Genomic DNA, 14,210 nt, shown 5'->3' on the forward strand with positions numbered 1-14,210 from the left:
ATAAATAAATTAATTAATTAAAAAAAAAAATAGAAAAAACAAACAAACAATTCCTTCCACTGGAACATGGGTCAGTCTTCTAAAGTTGGCCAAGTCCATCTTCAGAGCCCCTTCTTTCATGGGATACCACTTCCAACCCTGGCCCTTGTCCTGCCCCCTAGAATGTCCCACTTTGTTCCAAGCCCCTGTGCTATGCCTGCCTGACTTTCCTTTCTGCTCCGGCATCTCCATCAGTTCTCCGTTTTGTTGGCTGCCCCCCTGAACCTCTACTGTCCAGCCCCCATCTCTTTGGATTGAAGCTTGCTAAGTCAACCCAGACTAGCTTTAGCTAAGCCCTACTTATATGCAAATGGTGCAGGGCCAGAGGCAGTCAGCCCTCCAGGACCAGCTCTTATGCTTCCTCTTTGGGGCCTGTAAACATTTCCTGTAATGAACCAGATAGCAAATATTCAGGCTTTGCATGCCACGTGGTCTCTGTCAAAATTACTGAACTCTGCTGTTCTATTAAAATCGCCTTAGGCAATATCTAAATGAATGGGCTGGACTATGTTCCAACAAACCTTTATTTGTGGATCTGAAACTTAAATTTCATATAGTTTTCATGTGTCATGAAATTTTTTTCTTTTGATTTTTTTTTTCAGTAATAAAATATATAAAAACCATTCTTAGCTAATGGGCCATACAAAAAACAGGCAGATTTGCAGCAACATGGATGGGCCTAGAGATTATCATACATACAATTAAGTCAGAAAGAGAAAGACAAATACCGTATGATATCACTTATATGTGGAATCTAAAATATGACACAAATGAACTTATCTACGAAACAGAAACAGACTCACAGACATAGAGAACAGACTTGTGGTTGCCAAGGGGGAGGGGGAATGGGGGAGGGATGGAGTGGGAGTTTGGGGTTAACAGATGCAAACTATTATATAGAGAATGGATAAACAACAAGGACTTACTGTATAACACAGGGAACTATATTTAATATCCTGTGATAAACCATAGTGGAAAAGAATATGAAAAAGAGTGTGTGTGTGTGTGTGTGTGTGTATATCTGAATCACTTTGCTGTACAGTAGAAATTAACACAACACTGTAAATCAACTCTACTTCAATCTAATAAATTTAAAATAAAAGGCAGGAGACAAGATTTGGTCCACGGGCCTAGTTTGCACGTCCCTGCTTTATGGCTGCACCTTCATGGCTGACTACTGAGTACTCAAGACATGCCTGGTCTGTACTGAAATGTGTTGAGGTATAAAATATACCCATTTCCAAGACTTAGTAAAAAAAGAAAATATAAAACAGCTCAATAATTTTATATTGATTGCATGTTGAAATGATAGCATTTCAGATATATGGGGTTAAATAAAATTAATTATTAATTTTACTTTTTGAAATATGGCTACTAGATATTGACACATGTATACGTGGCTCGTATTATGTCTTTGTTGGATGGAAACGCTCTAGAGGCAGTGCTGGGGCCTTTGCTGAATGAATTCATGGGCGAATAGAGCATCATGGAGCTTATCAGGCCCACCTCTCATTTCATGAATGATGACCTGAGAGGTAAAGTACTTCCCTAAAATCTCACAGCTGGCTGGATAAGAACCTTGGTCTTTCTGTGTTATCAGCCCGTGGCACTTCCATTATACATTTTGACCCAGACAAGGAGTTCAGGTGTTGAGCAGGGCGCAGGTAGGGCCCTGCGTCGACGCCACAACTCACAGAAAGTAAGAACATTTCTATTCTGTCGGCCCCGGATGTTGGGATAACTCCCCCATAACCTTTCTCCTTTATTATTTCTAATTTTTTCTCAAAGTCTGGTCCCAGGACCGCTGATCAGAAAATCCTGACAGGGTATGTTCAAAAATGCATTATGAGCCTCACCCCCAGGAATGCTGAATTAGTGGGTTTGAGGTAGGGCCTGTGAATCTGTATTCTGCCAAGAAGCCCCTTAGGTAATCCCTAAGGCACATTAACCTTTAAGTTCTGCTGCTCCTGGAGTGGTTTTGGAATCCTGATCTATATGACACAGGGAAAACTTCTTTCTGTGGTAGCAAAATAGACTAGAAATGAAAATGGGTTGAAAGCCCTTATTTTGCAAGCACTATGATCACCTCAGAAGAAGGTATTCACAGAGGTAACATAATATGGTTGCAGCAGTAGTTTTAGGTAATCATGATTTCTTTTTCTTCTTGGCATACCCTTGGATCTCTCTAAAAGGAGCAGTTTTTGATCCGAGAGGCAGCTCTTAGGACTCTAAGTCTCTTGCAAACTGTGCCGTTCAATATTCTGTACATCAGCTGCGCATGGGTGAACAATATATTTTGAATACTATTCATCAAAATATTCACGGTGTGCGTGCAGGGAATGAAGGTTTAGCCAATGCTCATCACAGTTGTTGCCATGGCTGAGAGTTCTGCATTCCAGCATTGGCCAGAAATTCAGGCCAACTCAGCGCAGACTTTACATTTGGGGAGAAATGAATTAGGATGCTCAATTCCTTTGGCCACAAAGGTGCCTATAATTTTGAGATTTTGCTGGTAGTAATGGCTCAAGAAACAAATGATAATATCTGTGTAAGACATATAATTTGAAAGAGTGCCCACTGCAATATTCATCTTGTGAGTAAGGTATTTTCAGATTAAAGTTCAGCAAAGTAATGCATTTAGGAGGGAAAGAGTCATACTCCATTTTGAAAAGACAAGTACAGAGCTCCCCATTCTGATGCAGGAAAGGTCTCAATCTTTCCAAGAATACTTCAATTCAATGTGCTACTGCAGTTTTACTTATTTAATTTTTTAAATTTTTATACAATTTTTAAAGGCTACACTTCATTTACAGTTACTACAAAATATTGGCTCTATTCCCCGTGTTGTCCAGTACAACCTTGAGCCTATCTTACACCCAGCAGTTCGTATCCCCCGGTCCCCCATCCCTATATTGCTCCCCATCTCCCACCCCCAACCCCGCACCACTAGTAACCACTAGTTTGTTCTCTATACCTGTGAGTTGGCTTCTTTCTTGTTAGGTTCACTAGTTTGTTGTATTTCTTAAGATACCACATGTAAGCGTTATCATACAGTATTTGTCTTTCTCTGTCTTATTTCACTTATCAATATGCTACTGCAATTTTAAATGACCAATAAAATGTTGGAGATTGTCCGATACAAACTATAAAATGTTATCTTAGCCTTGTATAAGCCCTCACTAATCTATCACATGGAATACTTCAAGCAGTTAAGCCTATCTAATTCTGATAAAGAAAGAGAAATGTTCCAGAAAAGAAATCAAGCAAAACCACTGATTTATATATCCATTCATGCATTGAATCAACACGTGAGTACCTAATTTAATACAAGTCCCTAGAACGGAGATACAGACTCTGCCCTCAAGTAGATATAATCTAAAAGGAGAAATATGAAAGTTTCGTGTAACTAAAATCCAATGGAGAAAGTGAAATGTACCATAAGAAGGATTGAACGGTAGAGAGTCCTGTGGTTATTTCACATGAGAGTGAAATCACTTCTATCTGGGGGCATTAAAAAAGGCTTCAAGGAGGGGTTCATCTTTGAGCTAGTCATCAAGTATAGATTTTGGCTACGGGGAAATGAGGAACAGGTGGGGACAGAGGAAGGGCATTTCAGTTTGAAGGGTCGTGGGAAACTGAAGGCATAGACAGGGACCAGCCTAGAACTGGTGGTTTGCCTGGAGCACGGCGTCAGGAAGGGACGCATGAGAGCTGCCTTATAAAAACACTGAAAACATGACTTTTTGGCCTTGAAAGATGAGGCCTTAAAGCATAATATAATAAATCTAAAGAAAAGCAGACGTTTCTGTGAGGGGAAATTGGAATTTACAAACCTTGGAGTATTAGAATTAAGGACTGTTCTTTAAAGATTGGAGATAGGAGCATTAGTTCAAATAAGAGGAAGCACATAGAATCTGATTAAAACCATTTTACTCAAGACCTTGTGCAAGCAGAAGATTAAGATTCAAGAGGAATTTAATTAACTTTGAGATAATAAAATTGCCCTGGTTGTTGAGAGAACTAAACAGTGTTTCAGGGAGCCCAACCCCAATCTTATGTGGTTAGCTCCTTTCAAAGAACACGATTCTTCCCTAAAAACCCTCATCCCCAGAGTGTAATTGGTTAAAAGCTTGGTTTGGGCTTCAGACAGCTCTGGGTTCAAGTCTTTTTTTGTAGCATGCAAGATATATCTCTTTGAGCAAATTACTTTGTCTCCTCGAGTTCCAGCTTCATCTGTAAAATGGTGACAGTGGATTGTTCTGAGAACAGCCATATTAGATAAGAAAACACTTGAGAAGCACTTAACAGAATGCCAGTACTTGAAAGTAGATGTTGGCTGTTACAGTTATGACCTGAGTTGGATGGACCATGGGCCCAACTGGGGGTGACATTTCCTATGGTTTGAATTTAGGGATTCAAAGGAGTAAGTAAATACGTCAGAGCTTGCCTTCAAAGGGGGCCTAACAGGTATGTGTTTTGCATGTAACATGTTCAACACTACACCTGAGGGCTATCACTACATGTCTTTGTAGTGTTGAGAGCCCTGGATTACACATGAATTTGGTTTTAGGTACCTCGAGTCTTCAACTGTCAAGCTCAAAAATCCGCAGAAGATTAATCCTGTCTTTTGCCCAGGGCTGGGCTGAGACTTTGAGATTTTTCATGTGAGAGCTGAATAAATTAGTTATGCAAGTGTCAGGGCCAGGCTAAAAAAACATGGGCTGAGTGAATGTGATATTGAGCTGAGATTGACATAGCGGGGAGCCAGGGCTGGCCTGGGCACAAAGACAAAGTTGAAATTCCTTGTGGGGAAAAGCACCAAAGCACACAGCTCTCGGGGGTCAAGGAAAACAAAGAGGGTAATGGGTCGGTAGGAGAGATGGCCAAAACTGGAGGCCACATGATCCTGTCTGGAAACACTGTGTTCAAAGCTGAATTCCATAACCCAAAATTTACTCAGAGATGGGCTGGGAGGAACAGTCCTGAGACTCTCTAAAGAAATGTAGTAGACAGAGAGCAAAAGAATTAACTGCAGTGACTCAGTAGGGCCGGAGCCAGCTTTTCCTTCCCCTTCTTAGAGCTCTGTTGTCATAAGTTAGATGATGGCTGAGGAAATCTGTTGTCATGGAGCAATGAGACTCTCCATGGCAACATGAGATTGGGGCCCCTCAGGACTCTCTGGGGGCCACTGTGAGCCCATTTCTTAGAACAGCATCCACCCTCCCTGGATGAGTTGCCCCATGAGGACCTCCATCACTTAGGGAGCACCTCCAAAGACACGTCCTTCCCTCCCCAGGGGCTCCCATCAAAGACAGCTCCCTTCCCCTCAAACCAAACCCAGTCCACAGAAGTTTCCTCCAAGCCTCCCTTGTCTTATTTTGAAAAGAGACACCAGCACTAAGAAACAGTCAAGACTTGAAAGAAATCAGATTCAGTCAGAAAGAAGGGTGACATTGGATAGTGACAATAATAACCGCAGCTTTCAATCTTCCTCAAGCTTTAGAGCTCAGGTCTCTGAAGCCCCTCACCAAGGCCATGACACCAGCGAGGGTGGGGAAGGCTGACGGCAGGTCTTAGCGTCCCTCTTGGCAAACTGGCAGTGCGTGGGAAGAAATGGAAGCATTTTCTCACTCTTGAACTTCTTCGCTGCATCCCTTATTTTTCTTCCACTCCTGCCTCTTGCCTCTGCCCATCTCCCTACCATCAGTCCTCTGCCTTTAGAACTTTTCCCAATAACTGAAGAACTTCCAGAATGAAGTAGGAACAGGAAGGGAGTGAGAAGGAAAGAAGGAAGATCTTCCCAGAGCTGAGATGTCCTACAGGTTCAATAAAATATTGGGGGCTTGGTGGAACTTTTTTCTTTTAAATACTTTTGAACATCGGCACTAAAAATGAAACCCAAACTCATTTCTTCTTCTTGAGCTTCCCTTCTGCTCCTTTGTGCCAAACACTCAACAACTGAGACTCTTTGAGCACCTCATATGCGCTAGGCACTATTCTAGGTTCTCGTGAGATAAATCAGACAAAATTCTTGCCCTAGAGGTACTTACAATAAAAGAAGCTTCCAATTATATTTCTAATCTAGTCATGCATGTCTTAGAGAACTACTATGTGTTCATTCAATTTTTCCCAAACATGGTCTATGGACCAACAGAGACGATTTTGCTGGTACACAAAAGGAGGTAGGAAAGGTGGTAGATATAGCAGAAGGGTAGGTTTTACCAGTAGTAGAGGAGGGGGCAGAAGGAAGAAAGGAGGAGACTGGGGTAGGGAGCAGTTCTGGGCAAAGGAGAAAGCACTGTGGTTTCTCTGCAGGCTCTGAGGCCATTGGTTACCCCTGCACATATTGCTACAGACACCCAGGCCCAAGTGACCACGGCTTCTTTGCTCATCATCTGGGTTTGCAGGTAGGACTGGATCAGCAGGAATCTAGCTGGGACAGAACATCCCACCCTGGTGCCCTGCTCTGAGGCCTAGGCTCATGGGAACACCTAAGGCAGAGCTGCAGCCTCGGCTGACATTGTAGCTCCCACTGAATCAGGGAAGCATGGGATGCAGAGCCGGGCCCGAATGCTGGTGAACAGACCTGAATCCCAATCTTGAATCCATCATTAATGGTTTGCTCCTAAGTTACTTGACTTCTCTGAGCCTCAGTTCTCTCAGCTGTAAAATGGAGACAGAATACGTGTGCTATTGGGTTATGATGAGAATTAAATAATTTAATCTTGCATAGCACATAGTTAACCCTCTGTAAGGGGTAGCTGGCATCAGATAGTACACCGAGAACTCAGGGATGTTTCTTCTAAGCTGACCCAAGCATTCAATTCATTTTAAATATCAGAAAATATTTTCATTATCTGAACCATATGGCTATGAACTCATCTGAACAGCTGCAAATTGTTTTGAATATTATATATGGATCCTTGGAAAATGAAATAAAATAAAATACCTTTATAACTATTTTTCTAGATGGGGATGCAGCCGGGAGTAGATGAGGAACCCATTTTCCTTCACTTTCCAAACATTACAAGGTAACTCGATACATTCTAAGACTAAGATTTTCGAGATTGCTTTGGATTCCTTATTAAAGGAGAATTTTGTTGGGTAAAAGTCACTTTCATCATTTTGGTTAGAAATTGACTTTTAGTAACCAATCTCACCAAGGAAAATAGTTAATTTTTTTTTCAATCTTTCCGACTCAATACTCTAATGAGTAGGAATTTTAAGTCCATGAATTCTGCTAATGCTAATACTATGACTACTGATTATTATGATAGCTCACATTCATTGAGAGCTTACCAAGTGCCAGGCCGGGCAGTGTTTAAGTGTTTTGCAAGTCTTAACTCATGCAGTTGTCAGAAACAACTCTGAGATCAGTGCTATTATAAGCCTTCCTTGACAAACAAGGAACTAAGGCACAGGGATGTGGAGAAACTGGCCCTTAGTGGTCTCCCAACTCCTCTCCTAAATGGGGAGCTGGGACTTAGATCCAGGAAGTCTAGCTGCTGTGCCTGTGTAACTGCCTCTAACAGACGTAGCGTTTCATCATCCTCGAAAACTTAGCACATCGAGCCAGATATGCCTTTTTTACAGGAAGATTAGAAACTGTTTCCTTTTTCTCATAGAGGAACTTATTTGCATACATTGATGATATTTATTGCTGCTTACAAGGTATTTGAGATAACATTGTTCTGTTTTCATGATTTCATGTTGTCAGTTCTTGATTTTTCTGCTTCCTTTTTATTTAAGAAGTGATCTTGATTTTGCACTTAAAATGAAACTATGAAGTTTTCTTCTGAAGCAAACTGTTTTCAGTAAAAAAAAAAAAAAAATCTGCTTCTAGCAAAGTGATGAAGCATTCAAAGTATCACCAGTGCGCCTGGCATGGTCACAGCGGGCTGGTAGACCTGAGGATTGCTGAGCACCACGTAAGCCACAGCCATCTCTGGTCAGCGAGCTGACGTTTGCCTGGACGAGTCCAAGAAGCAGATGACATGGGACTGAGGCTGGGATACCAGAGGCAAACTCACCCCAAGCTGACCTCATGATCCTTTGGGAGGGCAGTCTCAGATCTCACATTCCTAGTCACCTTGGTACCGACTCCTGTGGAAAATTTAACGTGACCAAAAGGAACTCTGACCCCTTCTAGGGATAAACATGCTCATGCTTTAATTATTGACTGTTTAATATTTTTATTGAAAATATTTATTTTAATACTGCTCTAAAAGGGTGAACATTTTTTAGGTATTGATCTAATGCTGCCAAGAACAAGAGAGCGTACAATTGAAGAAGGTGTCAGATTCAATAAACATTGCATTTAATTGTTCTTTGATTTAAACCCCGCCCTTATCATTGACGTTGCCACTTTTCTCATTTTTCAAAATTGCATGTTGGAAGAAAACAACAAGAGGGAGCAATAGGGTGGCCTGGGAAACTAGGGTGTTTACTGCCTAGAGGAACCAGAAGTTCAGAGGGGCCTGGCTGGACTAAGAAATGACAGCTCAGCATAGGGAAGGGAAAAAAAGAAAAAAAACAAACAAAAAACCGACAGCAGCAGCAAAGCAAGAACAAAACATGTTAAGAGATCTGGCCAGAACTGATCTGCACAAATTCCTGTCCCGCCTTCCTCTTCCATTATGCCCCAAGCGGTAGCAATCTTGCTTCCCCTAGAGAACCTGCCTGCAGCTCACACCCCCTCCCGGCGAGCTGTGCACGCGCCCCGTGCATTGCTCCGCTCGCCTCTCACGCACCCACTGAAGGCAGACCACGTGTGAGGGAGGGAGAGGAGTGGAGCAAGAGAAAGACAGCTCAGCTGGCTGGCCCTGGCCCCTGAAGAAAACAAGCGGAGTCAGGGAGGGACACGCACTGTTCCCTGCAAGCTGATCACCTCCGTGCAAGCCTCTGGGTTACACACCCCGGGACGCCGAGGCCCAGAGGCGAAGCTGATTAGACCCGGAAGGAAAACCAAGCGTGGTGACTGTTCCTGGGCAGATTAGAAACACGTTGTTGGAGAAGGGGGGGGCCAGGGGGCCCGGAGCGTGCAGGGCAGGAGGGCTGGAGGCTGGGGGTTGGGGGGAGGCTGGAGCCCGCGAGCGGGCAGGGAGCGGGCAGAAGGCCTGCGGGGAGTGCTCTCCGTGTGAGCTGCGATTCCAGCTCCCGCGGTGGCCCCTGGCAGCTGCCCAGGCCTCACAGTGAGAAATCTGGAACAGCCAAGGCGCTGCGACAAAAGGGTCTCTGGCCAGAGGGGCTACAGGCTTTATGGGGCCAGGGGCACTTTCAGTTCCGAGGGGCACCGAGCAACCCCGGTGTGAGACTGGAAGCAGATTGCCCGCCGCGAGGGATTACTTAGGAGGAAAACTAACGTTTATTGGGCATTTTCTGGGTACGGGGCACTATGCTAGGCTCTTTTCACATATTTCATCGAGTTTGGGATCACAGGATGGATTCTCACTGAGTTGGAAAACGGGAAGCAAATAGCTTTTTTTCCCCAGGTGACCGACACCCTAGACTTGCGCAGTATCACATCCGTGCAGTTGTAACTAGAGGCCCGCTGGGAATTCTGTCACTAGGAAACCAGTAGAGCATGCCCCTCTAGCTGCCAGCTCAGGCAAGGACATTCAAGAGTGCGAGGACCGAAGTATGTCTTCGCATCTTCCCCTCTCGGCCGCTCCCGCTGCTGCTGGACCCTCAGCCTCTCAAACCCCCGCTCCCCTTGCGGGATCCTCGTAACAGCTGAGTCACCGCCAAAATTCTCTACTCTAGCGCCACCTGGTGGCCCTGACGGCTAATCCATGGCTGACTTGGCTAGGAATTGCTGGTTTATAGCAGCTAAATTAATGTCACCTAGCTCAGCTTTGTGAGGCCCACCTGTCCTTTCGCGCTGCCATTGATCTCCACGTTCTTATCACTCGTTTTACTACTTCACAGTCTTTGCCAGTTCTCTGCTGCTTCATCTCACTGAGGCACCTTCAGTATTATTTTCATGGGATCCCAAATCAGGGAGATCTTGCTCCCATTCTTACAATTTTGCCAGTGCACCAGCTTTTTCATTTGAATAGTTTTCAGTTTTCTAGAGGATCCTTCTCTCCCTTTCCCTCCGAGGGTTTGGGGCATGGACATATTTCTGAGTGTTTGATTTCATTCTCTGTGAGCGGTACAACGCTGTATCCCACCCGAATTGTCCCTCCCACCGATACTCAATCAGCATCTACGTCTGGGGACTGAAACTGGGGACAGCAGCTCTGTCCGGTCCCAGGGTGGTTCCGGGCCCACCTGGAAGCCCTCTCTGAGAATGCAGATGAGCGACTCTGCCCTGGTTTTGACCAGGAGGCTCAGTCTGGTGTCTGATTCCAATCCATGAAGCTTGACCAAGCACAGTGGGAAAATCAGCCTTATGGGCCACGGACGTGGAGGCCAAGCTTGAGTGAGAAGGGAGTTTGTCCAGAGTGCCCACTGCAAAACAGGAGGACAGCCAAGGTTGGAACGAGAGAGGCAGGGTCAGGCCAAGGATGTCGGGGAGAGGAGGCCAGATGAGATCTGCGAGGAGATTGTGAAGAAGCCACGGCAAGGATGTTGAGGCTCTTATCGGTGGCCTGCATGCGTGGCGGGGGTCCAGGTTGACAAGGTGGAAGTTTGTAGTGCTGGCCCAGATCCACAGGGCTGGACACACCCTCCAGATGTCTGGTTACTGTTTCTTCAAGTAGGCCAATCGAGATGTCACGTAAACAGAGCCCCTGATTAGCCACCCTGGTGATACAAAGCCCACCGTGGATGTAGAGCACAGGTATCTCTGGGGTCTTTGTCACACTGATGTAATAGGTTGATCAATAAGGCTTTCATTTATATAGCGCTTCATTCAAATGTTGATTTGTTTCTTAAATCATTTATTCATTTTCACTCAACTGTCTACGGATGTGCTGGGTACAATGCTGGGTGAGGGAGGAGAAGACAAATCAGATAGAATCGTGGCTATAGGAACTTACAGTTTGAGGAGAGAAACATATACATAGGGCAACCATCCCATCATTATCTCCCAATAGTTTCCCAGTAACCCCATGAAGTACTCAGCAAAAGCGGCTGACTATCTATCTGAGACGGTTTTCTCTTCTACGTAATGGTACCTTGGGAACATTAAAGCCAATGACGTCAGTCAAGTCCTTTGCATTGTGCCTGGCACATAGGAATTGCCTCATAAATGTTAGCTTCATGATGGCTGTGATAAATTTGGAGTTGAGAAGAGTATTGTAATTGGCCCAGGATTATCTACTAATGGTAGAGAAAGTGTGGGCTCCACACCTGGACCTTCTGATTCAACATTCAGTGTACTTCCCTTTACTCTTTACCATCTAGTAAGATGCTGTCTTAGAGACAGACACAGCAGCTGGGTAGTAGAATGCTTTTAATCACTTTTCTACTGTAGAGTTGCTAGCCAAACTATGATTTAGGAGGCAGAGAGGCAAATGACTGTTGGCTGTCCAAATATTAGTTGCAGCTGTGATTCTTCCTACGTACTGGGCTTGCACCTGAATCAGAGATCACATGAAACATTTTTAGGGATGAAAGGAAGCTGTGAATTCAACATACAGAAGGACGATCCTCCTCTGTCCAGGCTAATTGAAGTGGATGTCAGTTTGGATGGGAAATTCGGCAGAAGAGTGGGGACACAGGCCCCAGAGGTCCTCATTCAGTAAATCCCTCTCAAGGTGCAGGAATCTGTGCCTTTAAGGCTCTGATTATGAGCAGGTTTGGGAAGGACTGGACTAGATACCTCTTTTTTTTTTTTTTATTAGCACCTTTAATTATTATTTATTTATTTTTTTGACTGTGTTGGGTCTTCGTTTCTGTGCGAGGGCTTCCTCTAGTTGCGGCAAGCGGGGGCCACTCTTCATTGCGGTGCGCGGGCCTCTCACTGTCGCGGCCTCTCTTGTTGTGGAGCACTGGCTCCAGACGCACAGGCTCAGTAGTTGTGGCTCACAGGCCCAGTTGCTCTGCGGCATGTGGGATCTTCCCAGACCAGGGCTCGAACCTGTGTCCCCTGCATTAGCAGGCAGACTCACAACCACTGCGCCACCAGGGAAGCCCCGAGATACCTCTTAAGGGTCTCTGTTTCTCCATGGCCTGGCTGCTCCCAGAAAGGAACGGTCTGTTTGGCTTCAAACAGCAGCTGGGAATGAAAGGCAACTGAACCACAGAGGACGAAAGTCAGCAGGAAGCTATGAACTCAGAGAAACGACTTGAATTCTGGCCCCGGGAAGGGCATTGCCAGTCCAAGCCCTTAGATGGTAGAGCCCACCTTCGCCTGCTCACAGCTGCCGTCCAAATACCAGTTCTCAGGAATTCCCTGGAGATCCAGTAGTTAGGGCTCTGCGCTTTCACTCCTGAGGGCCTGGGTTCAGTCCCTGTTTGGGGAACTAAGATCCCACAAGCTGCGCAGTGCAGCCAGAAAAAAAAAAAAAAGACCAGTTCTCATGATAAAATAAGCAAAGGGTATGTTTATATTTTTCTTCTAAGTTCTTTGCTAGGTCTGGGTGGAGCTGATCTAGGTAACTCTCGTTGGCAATTCAGCAAGATCAACCCTGACCCAACACATTGAGAGACCAGACATCTCCAGATTGGTTCATTTCCGAAATTCTGCTTCAGGCTCCCTCATTCACCTGCACTGCCCTCTCAGCCAGATCTTTTGTCCGAGGGTGAGGCAGCCCAAGGATAACAGCACACAAATTCCTTGAGCTTGGGCAGGTAAACAGGCCCAGGCCAGCCCATGTGATGACCTCGCCCGGCGCTGGGTCACAGGCTCCTGATAAGTAAGCAGCAGCTGCAGGTAGTATCACCACCCCAGAGGATTTCTCCAGGCTCTATCTCCTAACGTCAGCTCTAAACCCTCCCCGCTCTGTGCTGTTTTCCCTGCATCTCTTTCCTGGGTTCTCCTTGCCTAGATCCTCTGCTTTGATGATGACTCTCTGAAGTGCTCTCCCTGGATTTAACTCTGTTTTCCCCTTGAAACACCACCCTCCACCTCTCCATGTCCTGCATCCCTCTGTGAGATTCCTGGAACCCCAGCACCACTGGCCTCCAGGACACAGCACCCCTCCTGTGTCCAGCTCCTGTGGCTCCTCCTTGTCTAGAGCAGAGAACAAAGGTTGGGTTCTATAGCCTGAGCAGGAACTGGGTGTTTCTCTCCCAGGCAGCACAGGACCTGAGAGCCAAGAGGAATAAGAACAAAAGAAAAGTGCGAAACAGGCAAGGAAGGACCTTAGCCCTGGGTTTTCAGTTTGCCTCCCTGGACCAGCAGGCCTGAGTGCCTTAGACTGCCTTAAAGGGCCAGGAACAAGGAAAATCAATGGTTCTCAGCCCTGGTTGCACCTTAGAATCACAAGGAGAGCTTTTAAAGAAAAACACCCATGCCCAGACTCCACCACAGAGCAATTTAATCAGAATCTCTGGAGATGGTCCTGACGTGTGTGTGTGTGTGTGTGTGTGTGTGTGTTTTAAACCTTCTCAGAAGAGTTCGATGTGTAGCCAGGGTTAAAAACCCCTGAGATGATGACAGAATCAGATCCCTTTGCCTGGTCTTCAGTGTCTCTCACCTCTGTCTTTCCCAGCAGCATGTGCCGAGGTCCTCCCAGAAGCAGCTTGATGGGGTAGAGAGAGCCAGGGCTTTGGAGTCATACATGAATTCAGATCTTGGCCGGATCACCAACTAGTTGTGTGATCTTTGGCAGGTCTGAACATTTCTGAAGTAGTTTGAGAATGAAAAGAGATGGGATATTTAGCACCCAGCATCTGGCAGGTTTATAACATGTCAATTCCCTTCCCTGTTACCACACAATTAACTCCCCCTGTAGGCCTCCCTGGGTGCTGAGACCATCCTAGAAGAGATGAGATATGCATCAGAGCCACCGCCCAGCATCCTGTGGGAGCTGGGCGTGAATTCAGACTGCCAGGCGTGGGAGGGAGACCATGGCCACTGGGCTCCCAGGTTGTCCCAAAGCCTTGTTACACTGTCAGCCCTTCCTAGGATCTAGCATCCTAGGATCAAATGCCCAGGTTGTCCCTAAACTGCTTAAGTCTCTCTGCTTCCCTCTATTCCCATGCATCGTCCCAGTCTACATGTTTGGGGTTTTGACCTGAGCTAACTGTTGTTGGAGTCTCCCTTGTCATCTCTCCCTCTG

This window comes from Balaenoptera borealis (assembly GCF_965194805.1).
Source record: "Balaenoptera borealis genome assembly, chromosome: 1".
Lineage (NCBI taxonomy): Eukaryota > Metazoa > Chordata > Mammalia > Artiodactyla > Balaenopteridae > Balaenoptera > Balaenoptera borealis.